Raw genomic sequence first — 17,026 nt, forward strand, 5'->3', positions numbered from 1 at the left:
CCGTCACACTTTTTGGGACACAATAACTCTCTTTCTAATTGAGCTAGAATGTTCAAACTTCGTGTAGGTGTTTATTAGGTCAATACCTTGATGGAGTTTGAAGATGAACATTTTCTGCTAAGGGTAAGCAGAGATAAGCAATTTGATTGGTTGATGCTTTGGGACACGTTAACTTTAGTTCTTATTAAGTGAGAGTGAGGACACTTGGTGTATAGTTTTATCACATTAATACTCTGACTAAGTTCCATAATAAGCATTTTCTGCTTAGGGTAAGCAGAGTGATAAGCAATTTGATTGGTCGAGACTTAGGAACACGATAACTCTCCTTCTAATTGAGGTAGAATGTTCAAACTTGGTGTAGGCGTTCATTAGGTAAATGCATTGATGGAGTTCGATGATAAACATTGTAAGCAGAGATAAGCAATCTGATTTGTTGATGCCTTGGGGCACGATAACTTTGGTTTTAATTAAGTGAGAGTGATGAAACTCTGAGTATAGATTTATTATATCATTACCTTGACTAAGTTTGATGATGAGAATTTTCTGCTTAGGCTAAGGATTGATAAGCAATTTGATTGGTCAAGATTTTGGAACATAACAACTCTGCTTTCAATTGAGGTAGAGTGTTTAAAATTGATGTAGATGTTCATTAGGTGAATGTCTTGACGGAGTTCAATGATTCAAAAAAATTAGCTTTTCGAGCTAAAGCTATTTCATTGGTCGATGCTTTGGTACAAGATAACTTTGATTCTATCTTGTACCAACTTAGTGTATAGGTGATAATCTGTTTGATTGCCTGATACTTTTAAAATAAATAAATGTGCGATTAATTAATATGTGTCATCTATTTATTTTGGGATTTCGGCGGGGGACATCAGCCTCAATGTTGACTTGTTTACTTTATTGATGAGATTTTCTTTATCACCCAATCCTTTCTTACATGCACAAATAAATAAATATAATTCTTTGCTATAGATTTCACTTTTACTGAACCTGATTACATTACGGCGTAGTGATACATCATTTTTTGACAGCAATTCAACCATTGCAAAGTCCTTTATATTGACCCAGTTTTTCCCTCAAGGTCAATTAAATAAAAATAGTTACCTTTCCTTTAAAATAAAAAATAAAAAAATAGTTCCTATTTAACTGACCAATCAAATTCATGTAAAGAGATATCTCCTAAGGAGATATCGCAGTAGATTATGAAATTTATCACACAAGTGATATCTACTGTAGAATGTATTATTAGGTGATAACATAAAATATGTTCCACCCAAAGGTATTCCAATATGACCACTATATTCGCATTGTCGGTACAGTTCGAAATGAAATGGGGTTTAACGTCCTACAGTTCTGCCCCAACTGGGATAATGAGGAAGGAGGGACATTTCGATGTTAATTATAGTAATTTGATGGTGTGATATGTTAAACTGGAGGTTTTCGAGGTCGCAGAATTCATATCTGAACTGCTAAGTGTACTATTTTCTTCCATGGTCTCCTGAACATAGATATTTTGTCGAATTTGAGTACCACATTGGTGTTTTATTCGGTCATGGCATATTTTGCGGTTCAGATATTAATTTGCCTACCCCCGAAAACCTACTATTTGAATTTCCCGCCAAATGTAGCCATATTTTGAATAAAGTCATATTGGAATACTAATTTGTATTGGCACCATCCGAATTCTGAATCAACGCATATAATCCATCAAAAAACATTCGGTGGACTTTATTTCATGGCCCCCAACAGTGACATCCAGGCCCTGGGACAAGCAACTCGGCGAAACGTTTTGAGAGACACATAGTCTCTAGCGTCAATTGCCATATATCTGGGGTAACTGGAGGTCACTTTCCTAAAGCACATTGGTCAGAAAAAGGTCTGCAATTGGCAAAAATATCGAAAAACATTGAGATTTTTAGTGCCTAATAAAGCGAAGACGAAAGTAAAAGTTTCGCTTTCAGTTTTGTTTTTAATGATCGGATACCAGTCAGCCTACCTAGAGCGATCATTCATTCATTGTAGCGTTCTTCAGACCTGGACTTGGCCCCTATACCCTGACAATGACAATAACATGAAACGGAACGAGAACGGGTCGGGGCTCCACGGCACTAAGGACTGGGCATGTGATTTATAGTTTTTAATTTACAATTTTTCCCAAAAAAGATGAACTGGCAGAATCCGATTTTAATCTCACCCATGGAACTAGGTACCCACATTCAGAAAAGTTACTGGTTTTCTTCTGCTCTATGGTCAAGTAACTGTATTTTTTTTATTACTTTATACCAACAAATGTTTTTTAAAACATTACTCAACATACCTCCTGTACCCTCTAGGCATCGAGCTCCTGGACAAGGGCCTCAGCTCCCCCACCCCCCTTCACGGGCCCTGCTTTATTTCCATCGCAAGGTTTAACCTGGTGTTTGACTACCTGACTAGTACCATTACCTTTGCACAACAGGAAAAATACATCCCAACAGACTTTCAGCTAGAGCCAGTTGCAAAACGTAAAAAATTAGTTAGACCAATTTTCACCTTTTTGAACTCTGTGGTATTGACTTCCTGTCTGTCCACATGAACGGGACCCCCAAAACATAACGCTTTATGTGATGCTTTTAGGAACACTACCAAGAGGTGCTGTTCGCATTACAGCCAAAATTGGTTTTGTAACACATCTCAAGTACACCTGTGTCAAAATTTAAATCTTTACGATGATTTTGGGGATTAACCTACTTCTGTGTAGGCCAAATGTCAAAATTGTTCAGCCCGTCCATTCACCTTTAAATGCACTTCTTCAGTAAGAGAACTTTTGGCAGTTGTAATTCGATATAAAAGTGCCATTGCGCCACAGCAGGGCAAAATTCCCCTCATAGTACACTGATGGAGCCCAGTCAGAGTAGGACATACATGTATAACCCCATTTCATTTCATTTCTTTTTATTGACGTAGACTATTTTTGTCAACAATTGAAATGAATCCATGTTCCTACGGCTACTGTAATAGTATCCCCTTACGACAATGCAACAATATTTATATACTTTAGCTTCCTTCTACGTTATTGTAACACGTTGTTCTTCTTTATCAACCCATAATGGGCATACCCTCTTCTCTGCATCAACATTTGTTTCTACTGTTAACATACATAAATGGACTAATTTTGGAAGAAATGTGATGTCTGATATGCCGTTGTGACGTCACAGTAATGTCATGACATCATAGAGACATAACGTTGCCATTTTTGGACTCGCTGGTGTCTAAATCCAACAGTTTTAGAGATATTCGCGAGTTTTGATCGATAGCCGCCATCTTGGATTTGGCAACGACCACTGTACTTATTTGGACTCTGATTTTGGTCAACTTTCTTTTCCTTACTTAGGAGATCATAATGAGTGTCTAGAAATCAAGAAACCTTTTGTTTCAATTTTTTTTACATCAAATATTAGTTTGACCAGCCTACAGTGACCAAATGTGTATTCATTAACGCCTGACTGATTCCTCAATCCCCTGGGACCTGTTTCACGAAATTTTAACTCAGATGAAATCCAAATTTTAGTAATTTGATTGGATAATATTAGGTTGATTTTAGTGCTTAGCCAGTCAAACTGAAGTGTCTACTACAATTTGGATTTTATCTTAAAGATTTTTTAGTTAAGATTTCGAGAAACAGATTAAATAAAACAATTGACTACGTAATAATTTGTTTTGGATTTTAATTTAAGATCCAATTTAGAATTTGTTTTATAATGTCATAACAAAGACTGTCGCTGTAGCCATATCCCTGTGTGATTTTAATAAGAATAGGCCGACAGTAAACCAAAAATAATTGGCTTCTGATTAAAACAGCAAGATTGGTGTGAAATTGTTATCGATGACCCACCCTCTCTTCTCATGACAGAGATTTTAAAACTGTGTTTTAAAGTGACTTTTCTATTGAGTCTAATCGGTAACAATGCAAGACGATAATTCAGAGATTATGATTGGGCCAGTCATATGTTAATTGGACTGTCAATAAACACTTGTCAGCTGGTGATGTGTATACAGTGATATATATTGTACTAGCAGGATACCCAGCTTCGCTCGGGGGTCATAACTCCGAAACCGGAAGTTGTAGACTAACGCCACCTGGCCTATGTTACTCCCCGGTCGTAGCTACCCCTATACCCCAAATTTCAGACTCGGGGCAGACCTAGTGTAGCCGCCAACCCCGCTTCGCTCGGGGGAATAACTCCGAAACCGGAAGTGGTAGATTAACGCCACCTGGCCTATGTTACTCCCCGGTCCAAGCTACCCCTATACCCCAAATTTCAGACTCGAGCAGACCTAGTGTAGCCGCCAGCCCCGAACAGACAGACAAACAGACAAACGACAGTCACAAATATTAGTATAGAAGATAGACAGTGATATATTGTATAGATAACTATGTGTAGTCCCTGTGACGTCACCAGCCAATCTACTGGATTAAGGGTGTGATTGAAAAATTGAAAAGCATTTTAGGTGTCTGATTCTTAAACGTTAATATGTCGAATAATTTTAATGGGATTGATGTGAACTTGCTGTAATGTGTATATCGTAACCACTGACTATAAGTACATAAAATCTAGTGTTATTGTCTTATGTGGTCTTTAACATAGAAGCTGGACATAGGTCATTCTCTTCTTTATGGAAGGGTATCACTGCCAATATTAAATGCTCTGCTAAAATGTTTTTCGATTGATTATATGCAACAAGTACAATGTGCAAAGTCCTAATACCGGTAATGATCAAGTCAAAAAACACAACACAATTTATATGGAAAACAATCACTGGTTTATACACATATAGCATGACGTTTCGACAAGTATTCTCTTATCGTTATCAAGTACAATTAATGATAAATTACCATATAAATTGTGTTGGTTTTTTTTAATGTACTCAATCACTAAATGCCACTCGAGGATTATAATGATAAAGTCAAAATACCTCTAAGGCCCAACGTCAAACGTTTAAAGTAATGTGTCATAGGACAAATGTCTTATTGCAAAATGCTGTTTTTTATACACCCATATGGTCATATGGCTAAAGTTAATATCCGATTGACTTTAAATTTATACAGTGTTTAAGGTCATGAGACGAAGAAGCCTATTGATTTTCAGCGATTTTCGATAATTACTTCGATAAATCTTGTGAATGCTCTAGAGGTCAAAGTTAATATCCGATTGACTTTAAATTGATACAAAGTGTTTAAGGTCATGAGACAAGGAAGCCTAATGATTTTCAGCGATTTCCGATAATTACTGTCAGAGTTATGGCCCTTGATCACTTTGAAAAATCTTGTGGATGCTCTAGAGGCTACGGTTAATATCTAATTGACTTTAAATTTATACACAGTGTTTAAGGTCATGAGATGAAGAATCCTATTGATTTTCAGCGATTTCCGATAATTACTGCTAGAGTTATGGCCCTTGATCACTTTGAAAAATCTTGTGGACACTCTAGCGGCTAAAGTTTATATCCGATTGACTTCAGATTGATACACAGAGTTTAAGATCTTGAGACGAACAAGTTTATTGATTTTCAATTAATCTTTAGGACTTGAACAGCTAAATCCATGATGTTAAAAGTTTCATATTCTAAACGTTAGCATGGGGCAGAAGTTTATAAAAACCAAACAAATTCTAATGGTTTTCTGATAATTTTCTGATAACTTTTGTTGACTGCCCGGATGATATAGCTGCTGTGGGCGTATGTTTCGTTGCCTGGCAACCTATCTTTTAACATGTCAAAATTTTACATTTTACATTTGCACTCTGCCATATCTCATTTCTCCTTCACGATTTCAACATAGCAACTTACGCACAGCACTATCTTTGATATTATGCATATATTTGAAAGCATACCTTTGGATTTTTATACGCCCACATATTCATGTGGACGTATATTGTCGTCGCCCCTGTCCATCCACAATTGTGTATGGACACTCTACACAGGTCACAATTCTTAACCGATTTTGACGAAACTTGAAATATAGATTTGTCTCCAAAAGATCTCGGTTGCTTTCGATATTAGCATGTAGCGGATCGAAAATTCATGGATTATGGCCCCTGATTGTACGAAAAATCACATTTTTAGCTTGTGGACACTCTAAAGGTCACAACTTTCATCTGATTTTGATGAAACTTGAAATGCATGTTTATAACCCAAAGATCTTCGTTTCTTTCAATATTTGCGCATATCTGATGATATCTTCCTGAATTATGGCCCCTGATTGTACGTAAAATGGCGTTTTTAGCTTGTTGTCCCTGTAGAGGTCACAATTTTTATCCGATTTAAAAAAACGTTTGAATATATCACCATGACACCGTAATGATGGCTGAGTTTGAATTTCATGAAAATCGGACCAAAACTGCCGGATGAAATGGCCGCCCCTGGTACGCTAATAGTGTAAACATATGGTATATCAAGGTTGTGGACCCTCTAGAGGTCACAATTTTAATCCGATTTTCATGAAACTTGAAATACATGTTTGTAACCCAAAGGTCTTGGTTCCTTTCGATATTCGTGCATATCGGATCATAACTTCCTGTATTATGGTCCTTCATTGTACGAAAAATAGTTTTAGCTTGAGGTCTCTCTAGAGGTCACAATTTCTATCTGATTTTAAAACAGGACCAAAACTGCCAGACAAAATGGCCGCCCCTCATATGCAAATATTGTAAATATTATATGGTATATCAGGCTTGTGGACTCTCTGGAGGACATAATTTTGATCCGATTTTGATGAAACTTGAAATACATGTTTATAACCCAAAGATCTTGGTTCCTTTCGATATTCGCACATATCGGATTGTAATTTCCTGAATTATGGCCTCTGATTGTACAAAGAATCCTGTTTTTATACGCCCACATTTTCATGTGGACGTATATTGTCTTCGCCCGTGTCCGTCCGTGCACAATTTTTATCCAATTTTGGCGAAAGTTGAAATATAGGTTTATCTCCAAAAGATCTCGGTTGCTTTCGATATTGGCATGTATTGGACCGAAACTTCATGGATTGTGGCCCCTGATTGTACGAAAAATCATGTTTTTAGCTTCTGGACCCGATAGAGATAATTTTTATTCGATTACAAAAAACGTTTGAATATATCACCATTACACCCTAAGGACGGTTAAATTTCGAATTTCGTTAAAATCGGACAAAAACTGACAGACAAAATGGCCACCCCTCGTACTCAAATAGCGTAAAAATAAGGTATATGAATGTTGTGAACCCTGTAGAGGTCACAATTTGCTTTTGATTTTGATGAAACTTGAAATATAAGTTTATAACCCAAAGATCTTGCACTAGGAAATTGGTACCGTTTAATCTGGCGTTAATTTCTAATCTGTGTCCAATTATTCATAAATACCGGTATTGTTGAATTTCGGCGAATATTGCTCAATTTGTACTTCTATCGAATTTCAATCTCACTGTTTAGTTTTGATTACCAAGTGTCTAATTAACTAGTGTTTAGTTTCTCGACAAGTGTTGAATTTTAAGTGTCCCGTCTAATTAGCACGACTGTTCAATAATTAGTTGGACCATTCAATTTCCCGAGCCGTGATTAAAATCAGTCAAGGTGTCCAATTACGCAAGGTGTTCAATTTTATCAAACATCTAATTTCATGTGCGATGTTCAGATATTACGATGTGTTTAATTGTGGGTCATCGTTCAGTTTTGCCGTTGAATGTCTATTTTGGCGCACGATGTTGAAATACTGTAATAAGTGTTAGTTTTAGTACTGACCTGTTGCGATACGGTAAAATATTATTTTTCAGGATTCATACGACGGCAGGTATCAGTAGAAACGTTGCGAAGGTTTGACGAATCACGATTATCGTGTCATTTTTTTAGTTGAAAATTGCCACGATATATAACTCGATGTAATAGTCGCTATCGTGTAACACAATAGGCCTCGGTGTAATTTTACATGCAAAATTAACGGTATTATTTGTCATAAACAATCAATGTCAAAACGATATACTGCCACGATGATATGAATGTTGAATATTTTCGTTAATAATACGGACGCGTTAGTCCACGTTGTATAGTGAGAACACACGTGTTCACATATTCTGCACGATATATATGCGGTTATATTTTCAACCAGTCATGTAGAGCCGCATGTCTAGAACATTTTAAAGGACACGTATGCATAAGACTATACATGTATTACACAGTTTAGATATTTATGCTGTTTTCAAATTGTTTTGCATATTTACTGTATTAAGAGTGTATAGTTAAGAATTACTCTTGAATTACGGCAAAGATAGACATTTAAATCGCAAACTATAAAGGTATTTTGGTTATCGGTCTTACAAATAGAAATAAGACATAGAAATAAGAAATAAGACTTGCAACGGGATTCGAAAGCACTTTCAAGTCAGATGTAAAATTGTACTTACCGTAAAAATGAACTGAACACAACACAAGTCTCCGATGTAAGAGAATATTAGTTAATTATAACCGCTATCAAATCCACACAAAAATCCAAGGCACTCGTTTTATTTTAGAAAAGAATAACTGTATTTCGACCGACAGGCTATTCCACATGAACCCCAAATCAATGATGAACTGTCAACTTATGTAGTCATTCACGTGCAGATTGGTTTGAATAACAGAAATGTCCCGTGTATAAAAGATCAAAGAATAAAACTGCACGTAGCCGCTTTGTTTATCTAAAAGGGGCTCCGGCGCACTTTAAGGAATTATTTTTGGCCCAATATTAACCATCGCCAATTTATTATACGCCCACATTTTCATGTTGACGTATATTGTCGTTCGCCCCTGTCCGTCCGTCCATCCACAATTTGTTTGTGGACTCTCTACAGGTCAAGTTTGAATTTCGTGACAATCGGCCCAAAATTGACAAATTGGCCGCTGTTCGTTCTCAAACTGAAAAATATGGTATATCAAGGTTGTGAACCCTATAGAGGTCACAATTTTGATCTGATTTTGATGAAACTTAAAATACATATTTATAACCCAAAGATCTTGGTTCCTTTCGATATTCGCACATATTGGATCATAACTTCCTGAATTATGGCCCTTGATTGTACGAAAAATCACTTCTTTTTTTGAGCTTGTTCTCTGTCCATCTCTTGCAAAATGTGGGCGTATCTTGCATGGCAACCGCTTGTTTAAATCATGGGATAAAGTCAATCAACAAACAATACGGGTCTACTTTATTACAAAAACATTGGTGAACTTATCATTTTGTCTAAAATCATAACGCTAATCAGCAAACAATACTATTGTTCTTTATTACAAAAACATCGGTGAACTAATCTCGGTCGTTATGTCGAGCCAAGTTAGTTGATTATTAGGTAAATAAAACAATATAAACAACCAATGAGTAAAACTGACTTATTTCAATCAATTTATTACCTTACACTGTAACATTGGTACCGTTTAAAATAGTGTAAATAGCGCTAATTTCTACTCTGTGTCCAATTATTCATAAATATTGTTGAATTTCGGCGAATAGTGCTCAATTTGTACTTCTATCGAATTTCAATCTCACTGTTTAATAATGATTACCAAGCGTCTAATGAACTAGTGTTTAGTTTCTCGACACATGTTGAATTATAAGCGTCCCGTCTAATTAGCACGATTGTTCAATAATTAGTTGGACCGTTCAATTTCCCGAGCCGTGATTAAAATCAGTCAAGGTGTCCAATTACGCAAGGTGTTAAATTTTGTTGTCAAACATCTAATTTCACGTGCGATGTTCAGATATTACGATGTGTTTAGTTGTTGGTCATCGTTCAGTTTTGCCGCCGAATGTCTATTTTGCCGCACAATGTTGAAATACTGTAATAAGTGTTAGTTTTAGTACTGTCCTGTTGCGATACGGTGAAATATTGTTTTTCAGGTTTCATACAACAGCAGGTATCTGTAATGCCTGTCATTATCCGGGGATTATTTTTCAAGATCACTATGGTGAAACAGATGTTGGATTTTTAATGGCGACGGGACGGTTCAGAAGCAAAGCTTTCTGGAGATGCACATACCGTTTCGTCCACAATCATAAAACGTGTATTTATATATCCATTTAAAACAGTATTTCCAACACTGACAACACATCCACGAATGATAAATCTCACGCATCTGATTTACGTGTGTACACGTGGACTCCCTACCCTGATTAAATCCTTTTGTTTAAATGACTTCGCAATTAGGACTAACAGCATGGGTATTGCATCAATCATATATTACATAATATGGGATCTATAGAAAGCATTTTGGGTTGAAGGGTAGTGCGATTATCTCGGGCAATAAACACAGAAGGCTTGTAGAATTAATACACATGTGTCAGAAGCTAACAATATGTCTACTGTGTAAGACAAAACGTGAAAATAAACTAATAATTCGAACTCTTTATTTCTTTTTATTATTATAGGACGACGACCCTTTTTCGCTGAAGATCAAATAAAACCTACTAAATACATTTCATTCTTATATGTAACTCATAACTTTGCCAAACTTTATTTCAGAGAAAGCCAATTTAAAAAGGAATTGTATCATATATTTAAGTTTAATTTTTAATAAAGAATGGGGATACATGTATCATAAATACAGGCCTCGGTGTAATTTTACATGCAAAATTAACGGTATTATTTGTCATAAACAATCGATGTCAAATCGATATACTGCCACGATGTTATGAATGTTGAATACTTTTCGTTCATAATACGGACGCATTAGTCCACGTTGTATAGTGAGAACACGCATGTTCACATATTCTGCGCGATATATATGCGGTTATATTTCCAACCAGTCATGTAAAGCTGCATGTATGGAACATTTTAAATGACACGTATGCATAAGACTATACATGTATTACACAGTTTAGGTATCTATGCTGTGTTCAAATTGTTTTGCAGATTTACTGTATTAAGAGTGTATAGTTAATAATTACTCTTGAATTACGGCAAAGATAGACTTTTAAATTGCAAACTATAATGGTATTTTGGTTATCTGTCTTACAAATAGAAATAAGATATAAATAGAACTTGCAACAGGATTCGAAAGCGCTTTCAAGTCAGCCATTATCTCGTACTTACCGTAAAAATGAATTGAACGCAACACAAGTCTCTGATGTAAGAGAATATTAGTTAATTATAACCGCTTTCAAATCCACACAAACGTCATTCCTTAAATAGCCCCACGCCCCTTTAACAACTTATAAAACATGATTTTCTGTTAGGCAATTTATTCTACACTCATTGATGTGCTTTATAACTATTGAAGAGGCCCGAATTCCTAAGATCTAGTTGTTAGATGTGTTTACTCTGTGTGTTGATGGATAAAACAATCAAAATTAATATTTGTGTCTGTCATAATTATTGGAAACAGAACTTTTTTTTTTAATTAGAATATTAGTGTCTATGGCATGAATACGGTAAGCAGTTTGTATTTGCAATTTACAAGTTGAATGGGTGTCAGTTAACTCGTTCAGATGCAAAGTCGTACACGGTTAAGGTAATACTTGACTCGAATATAAATTAATTGGAATAAATCAGTTTTACTCATTGGTTGTTTATATTGTTTTATTTACCTAATAATAAACTAGCTTGGCTAGCCATCACGACAGAGATTAGTTCACCAATGTTTTTGTAATAAAGAACAATAGTATTGTTTGTTGATTAGCGTTATGATTTTAGACAAAATGATAATTTCACCAATGTTTTTGTAATAAAGTAGACCCGTATTGTTTGTTGATTGACTTTATCCCATGATTTAAAAAAATTGGCGATGTTTAATATTGGGTCAAAAATAATTCCTTAAAGTGCGCTTGAGACCCTTTTAGATAAAGAAAGTGGCTACGTGCAATTTTATTCTTTGATCGTTTATACATGGGACATTTCTGTTATTCAAACCAATCTGCACGTGAATGACTACATAACAAGTTGACAGTTCATCATTGATTTGGGGTTCATGTGGAATAGCCTCTTCGGTTATTCTTTTCTAAAATAAAACGAGTGCCTTAGATTTTTGTTTGGATTTGATAGCGGTTATAATTAACTAATATTCTCTTACATCGGAGACTTGTGTTGCGTTCAGTTCATTTTTACGGTAAGTACGAGCTTACGTCTGACTTGAAAGCGCTTTCGAATCCTGTTGCAAGTTCTATTTATGTCTTATTTCTATTTGTAAGACTGATAACCAAAATACCTTTATAGTTTGCAATTTAAAAGTCTATCTTTGCCGTAATTCAAGAGTAAATATTAACTATTCACTCTTAATACAGTAAAGCATATAAGCATGAAATGTATTTAGTAGGTTTTATTTGATCTTCAGTGAAAAAGGGTCGTTGTTCTATAATAATAAAAAGAAATAAAGAGTTAGAATTATTGGTTTATTTTCACGTTTTGTCTTACACAATAGACATTTTGTTAGCTTCTGACACATGTGTATTAATTCTACAAGCCTTGTGTTTATTGCCCCAGATAATCGCACTACCCTTCAACCCAAAATGCTTTCTATAGATCCCATATTATGTAATATATGATTGGTGCAATACCCATGCTGTTAGTTTTAATTGCGAAGACATTTAAACAAAAGTGTTTATTCAGGGTAGTTGGTCGACGTGTACACAAGTAAATCAGATGCGTGAGATTTATCATTCGTGGATGTGTTGTCAGTGTGGGAAATACTGTTTTAAATGGATATATAAATACACGTTTTATGATTGTGGACGAAACGGTATGTGCATCTCAAGAAAGCTTTGCTTCGGAACCGTCCCGTCGCCATTAAAAAATCCAACATCTGTTTCACCGTAGTGATCTTGAAAAATAATCCCCGGATAATAACAGGCATTACAGATACCTGCTCTCGTATGAATCCTGAAAAATAATATTTCACCGTATCGCAACAGGTCAGTTCTAAAACTAACACTTATTACAGTATTTCAACATTGTGCGGCAAAATAGGCATTCGGCAGCAAAACTGAACGATGACCAACAACTAAACACATTGTAATATCTGAACATCGCACATGAAATTAGATGTTTGACAACAAAATTGAACACCTTGCATAATTGGACACCTTGACTGATTTTAATCACGGCTCGGAAAATTGAACGGTCCAACTAATTATTGAACTGTCGTGCTAATTAGACGGGACGCATATAATTCAACACGTGTCGAGAAACTAAACACTAGTTAATTAGACGCTTGGTAATCAAAATTAAACAGTGAGATTGCAATTCGATAGAAGTACAAATTGAGCAATATTCGCCGAAATTCATCAATATTTATGAATAATTGGACACAGAGTAGAAATTAACGCTATTTACGCCAGATTAAATGGTACCAATGTTACAGTGTTGGTTCCTTTTGATATTCGCGCATATTGGATTGTAACTTCCTGAATTATAGCCCCTGATTGTACGAAAAATCGCGTTGTTAGCTTGATGTCACAATTATTATCCGATTTAAAAAAACGTTTAGATCTAAGTTTAAGGATGGTTGAGTTCAAATTTCGTGAAAATCGGATCAAAACTGACAGACTAAATGGCCGCCCCTTGTACCCAAATAGCGTAAAAATATGGTATATCACGGTTATGAACCCTCTAGAGGTGACAATTTTCTTCTGATTTTGATGAAACTTGAAATTTAAGATCTTGGTTCCTTTCGATATTTGCACATATCAGATTTTAACTTCCTGAATTATGGCCCCTGATTGTACGAAAAATTGCTTTTTGTTTAGCTTGTTCTCTATCCATCTCTTGCAAAAATGTGAGCGTATCCTGCCTGGCAGCCGCTGGTTAGTTCATGGTCCCTCTAGAGGTCACAATTATTATTAGATTTAAAAAAACATTCGAATATATCACTGTTACACCGTATTGTTGATTGAGTTCGAATTTCAGACAAAATGGTCACCCCTCCGTACTCAAATAGTGTAAACATCTGGTATATCGAGGTTGTGGACCTTCTAGAGGTCACAATTTTGATCCGATTTTGATGAAACTTGAAATGCATGTTTATAACCCAAGGATCTTTGTTCCTTTCGATAGTTGCGCTGGGGGTTGGATGGCCGAATGGTTAGCACGTGCGTGCTGTATCTCGTGGGTTTTCTCCGGGTCCTCCGGTTTCCTCCCACTGCTAAAGACCCCTACGCGAAAGCGAATTATTGAAATAAAATTAAAAACTATATGTTAGTCCCGAAATGACCTAGTTTGTGTCGAGTGGACGTTAAACCCCATGTCTATCTCTCTCTCTCGATAGTTGCGCATATTGAATTGTAACTTTCTGAATTATGTACCCTGATTGTACGAAAAATCACGTTTTTAGCTTGTGGTCCCTTGTGGTCACAATTATTATCTGATTTAAATAACTGTTCGAATATATCACCGTTACACCGTAATGTGGGTTGAGTTTGAATTTTGTGAAAATCGGCCGAGTTTGAATTTCGTGAAAATCGGACCAAAACTGCCGGATGAAATGGCCACCCCTCTACCCAAATAGTGTAAATATCTGGTATATCAAGGTTTGATCCGATTTTGATGAAACTTGAAATGCATATTTGTAACCCAAAGACCAAGGTTGCTTTCGATATTTGCGCATAACGGATCGTAACTTCCTGAATTATGACCCCTGATTGTACGAAAAATTGTGTTTTTAGCTTGTGGTAATGTTGGTTGAGTTGATAGTTAAAGGAGCTAAGTCTTTAACTCAATATCATCCAAAATCTTCAACATTTAAAACACGAATTATTTGTCAATTTAAAACAACATTGATGCTGTGATCTTACCGGAAAAGGGTGGGCTTCTGATATCCAATATTTAAGACAAAATAAATATTTTACCATTGGTACACGAATCGTGTACCATAATGCGTTTCAGCCCCAGTTCTAGCAAGAGACTAGAGGAACGAGGCTAGACATATTGCACCAAACCAAACGGCTTATGTAGACTGGAACAACCAGACGCTAGGAATTTGCACTCGATTGAGACTGCTGGCTTATTTCACGGAACATAACTGATTTGAAATTAGAGTAAAAACGGAAACGATTGAATGTAAATCAGTTTATATACATTCATATTACGGTATTATATGAGTTGCGACCCACTTGTGTCAATTTCTAGGTCCCAAATATTAGCGATTTAGCTCCTTTAAAAAAATCGCATTTTTAGCTTGTGGATTCTCTAGAGGTCACAATTTTTTTTTTTTACTATTTTAAAAACCATTTAAATATAACACCATTCCACCATAATGAAGGTTGAATTCGAATTTCGGGAAAATTGAAATAAAACAGCCCAACAAAATGGACGCTCTTTGTACGCAAATTGTGCAAAAGTTGTGGACCCTCTAGAGGTCACAATTTATATCCGATTTTGATGAAACTTGATCAAGTGGGAATTTAAAGACGTTACAAATGACATTGTTGTGGCTACCATTCCTGGGTTTGAGGGTCAGGTATGATATGAAAACGAATACCAGTTAGTAATTTTTTTTAACTGGTTGAACAGTGCAACAGAACTGTGACTGGTTAACCGAGTGACCATTTACATCCTTAGTATTTTGTATTACTAGCCTAAGTAGTCCGGTGGCTGAAGGGGGGGAATCACCACCCGATCTGTAAATTTATGAGACCAAGTTTTTCTAGACCAGTTTTTTGTGTAGATTCCGAATCTGGGTGGTGATCAGGCGTTTGAGGGGGCGTTTTCGAGATATAGGGGGTCCTATGTCAACAATGGTGGGGGGGGGGCAATGTCATTATGTTGACATAATATATTAATAAAACATAAATTTCTAGTCTGCCAATCTTTATATAAGTGTTCATGATGTCCCTGGACAACTGTTTTGATTTGTGGGGAGGAGGGGTACCAGGTGTAGGTGTGCATGTGTGGAGGGGGGGCATGTCATTATATTGACATAAATGATGATCATGTTATATATTAATAAAACATAAATTTCTAGGACTGTCCATCTCTAAAGAAGTGTTTATTATGCCCCTAGACAACTGTTTGACTTGTGGGGTGGGGGTAGCAGGTGTGTGTGTGTGGATGGGGGGAGGGGTAAAATTGGCGGGAAATGAGTTCACGTTGATTTAATTGATGATTTTCTTAGAGCTTGGTAAAAAAACACTACTTTTTAATTCTTAATTCCACTGCACATCTCTAAATATGTGTATAAGATTACCATTGTATGGGGGAGGGAGGGTAAATGTATTTTGTGGGACAGAAACCACTTCGTTCAAAATTGATCTGAAAAGTGTTTTCTTGAGTTTTGGCTCAGTACCAATATTGTCATTAAAAATATTAAACTATAATGGTACTTTTCAAGAGATCTGGAAATGTACATAAAAAACACATGTTTAGATATTAGTTTATTCTTATAATATGAGCGGGATAGATATCTTCTTGATGGCTGATCATGCTTTGGATATGCTTCAGATATCCATTCACATTGTAAATCTTCATTCCAGCCTTGTATCACAGGGTTATCTTGTTCGATCATCGGTTTTGCAGCTTGTCTCCCTATTGTTGCAACACTATTGTTGTGTTTAATGTGCAGCAAAAGACTACTCAGGCAAGATGGTAATACAGAAAGAAAGTTTTGTTATTTTTCATCACGATTAAAATTCCTCCAGAAGATCTTTCTTCACGTGTCATCTACTGTTGTAAGTCGGTTTTCGCCGTACAAGGTACAAACAATTTTTTCTAAACCAGCAAGTACGTCATCAGAAACATCATTTGTCTATCCCAGCTCTTTAAAAATTGTTAGAAAGTTGGGATTATTTTGAAAAAGAAAGACAGATAGTCATTACCACTGAAAGCATGTATCTTACCTACTCCTTTTCGCATTGAAAATTAATGGTAGTTGCTGAAACAAATTGTATTTTGCGTTCTTGCTCTTGCAAAATAGACATCCCAATCATTCTGTTGCAAATGATGATCCAAATATACAAATTTTGATTGATTATGAGACGGGCAAAGGTAGAAAATATTGCGAAAGACGACTTACATCAGCAGATGACGCAAGAAGAAAAGATTTTCTGG

At 35.9% G+C, this 17,026-nt stretch overlaps 1 protein-coding gene across 6 annotated transcripts in view; it reads left to right on the plus strand.

Moving 5' to 3' along the window:
* The window catches only part of LOC126828361 (pseudouridylate synthase 7 homolog), a 239,651-nt gene that overhangs the window by 216,241 nt on the left and 6,384 nt on the right, over positions 1–17,026 (plus strand). The window lies entirely within an intron of this gene.

The sequence above is a fragment of the Patella vulgata genome, chromosome 7, assembly GCF_932274485.2.
Source record: "Patella vulgata chromosome 7, xgPatVulg1.2, whole genome shotgun sequence".
Taxonomy (NCBI): domain Eukaryota; kingdom Metazoa; phylum Mollusca; class Gastropoda; family Patellidae; genus Patella; species Patella vulgata.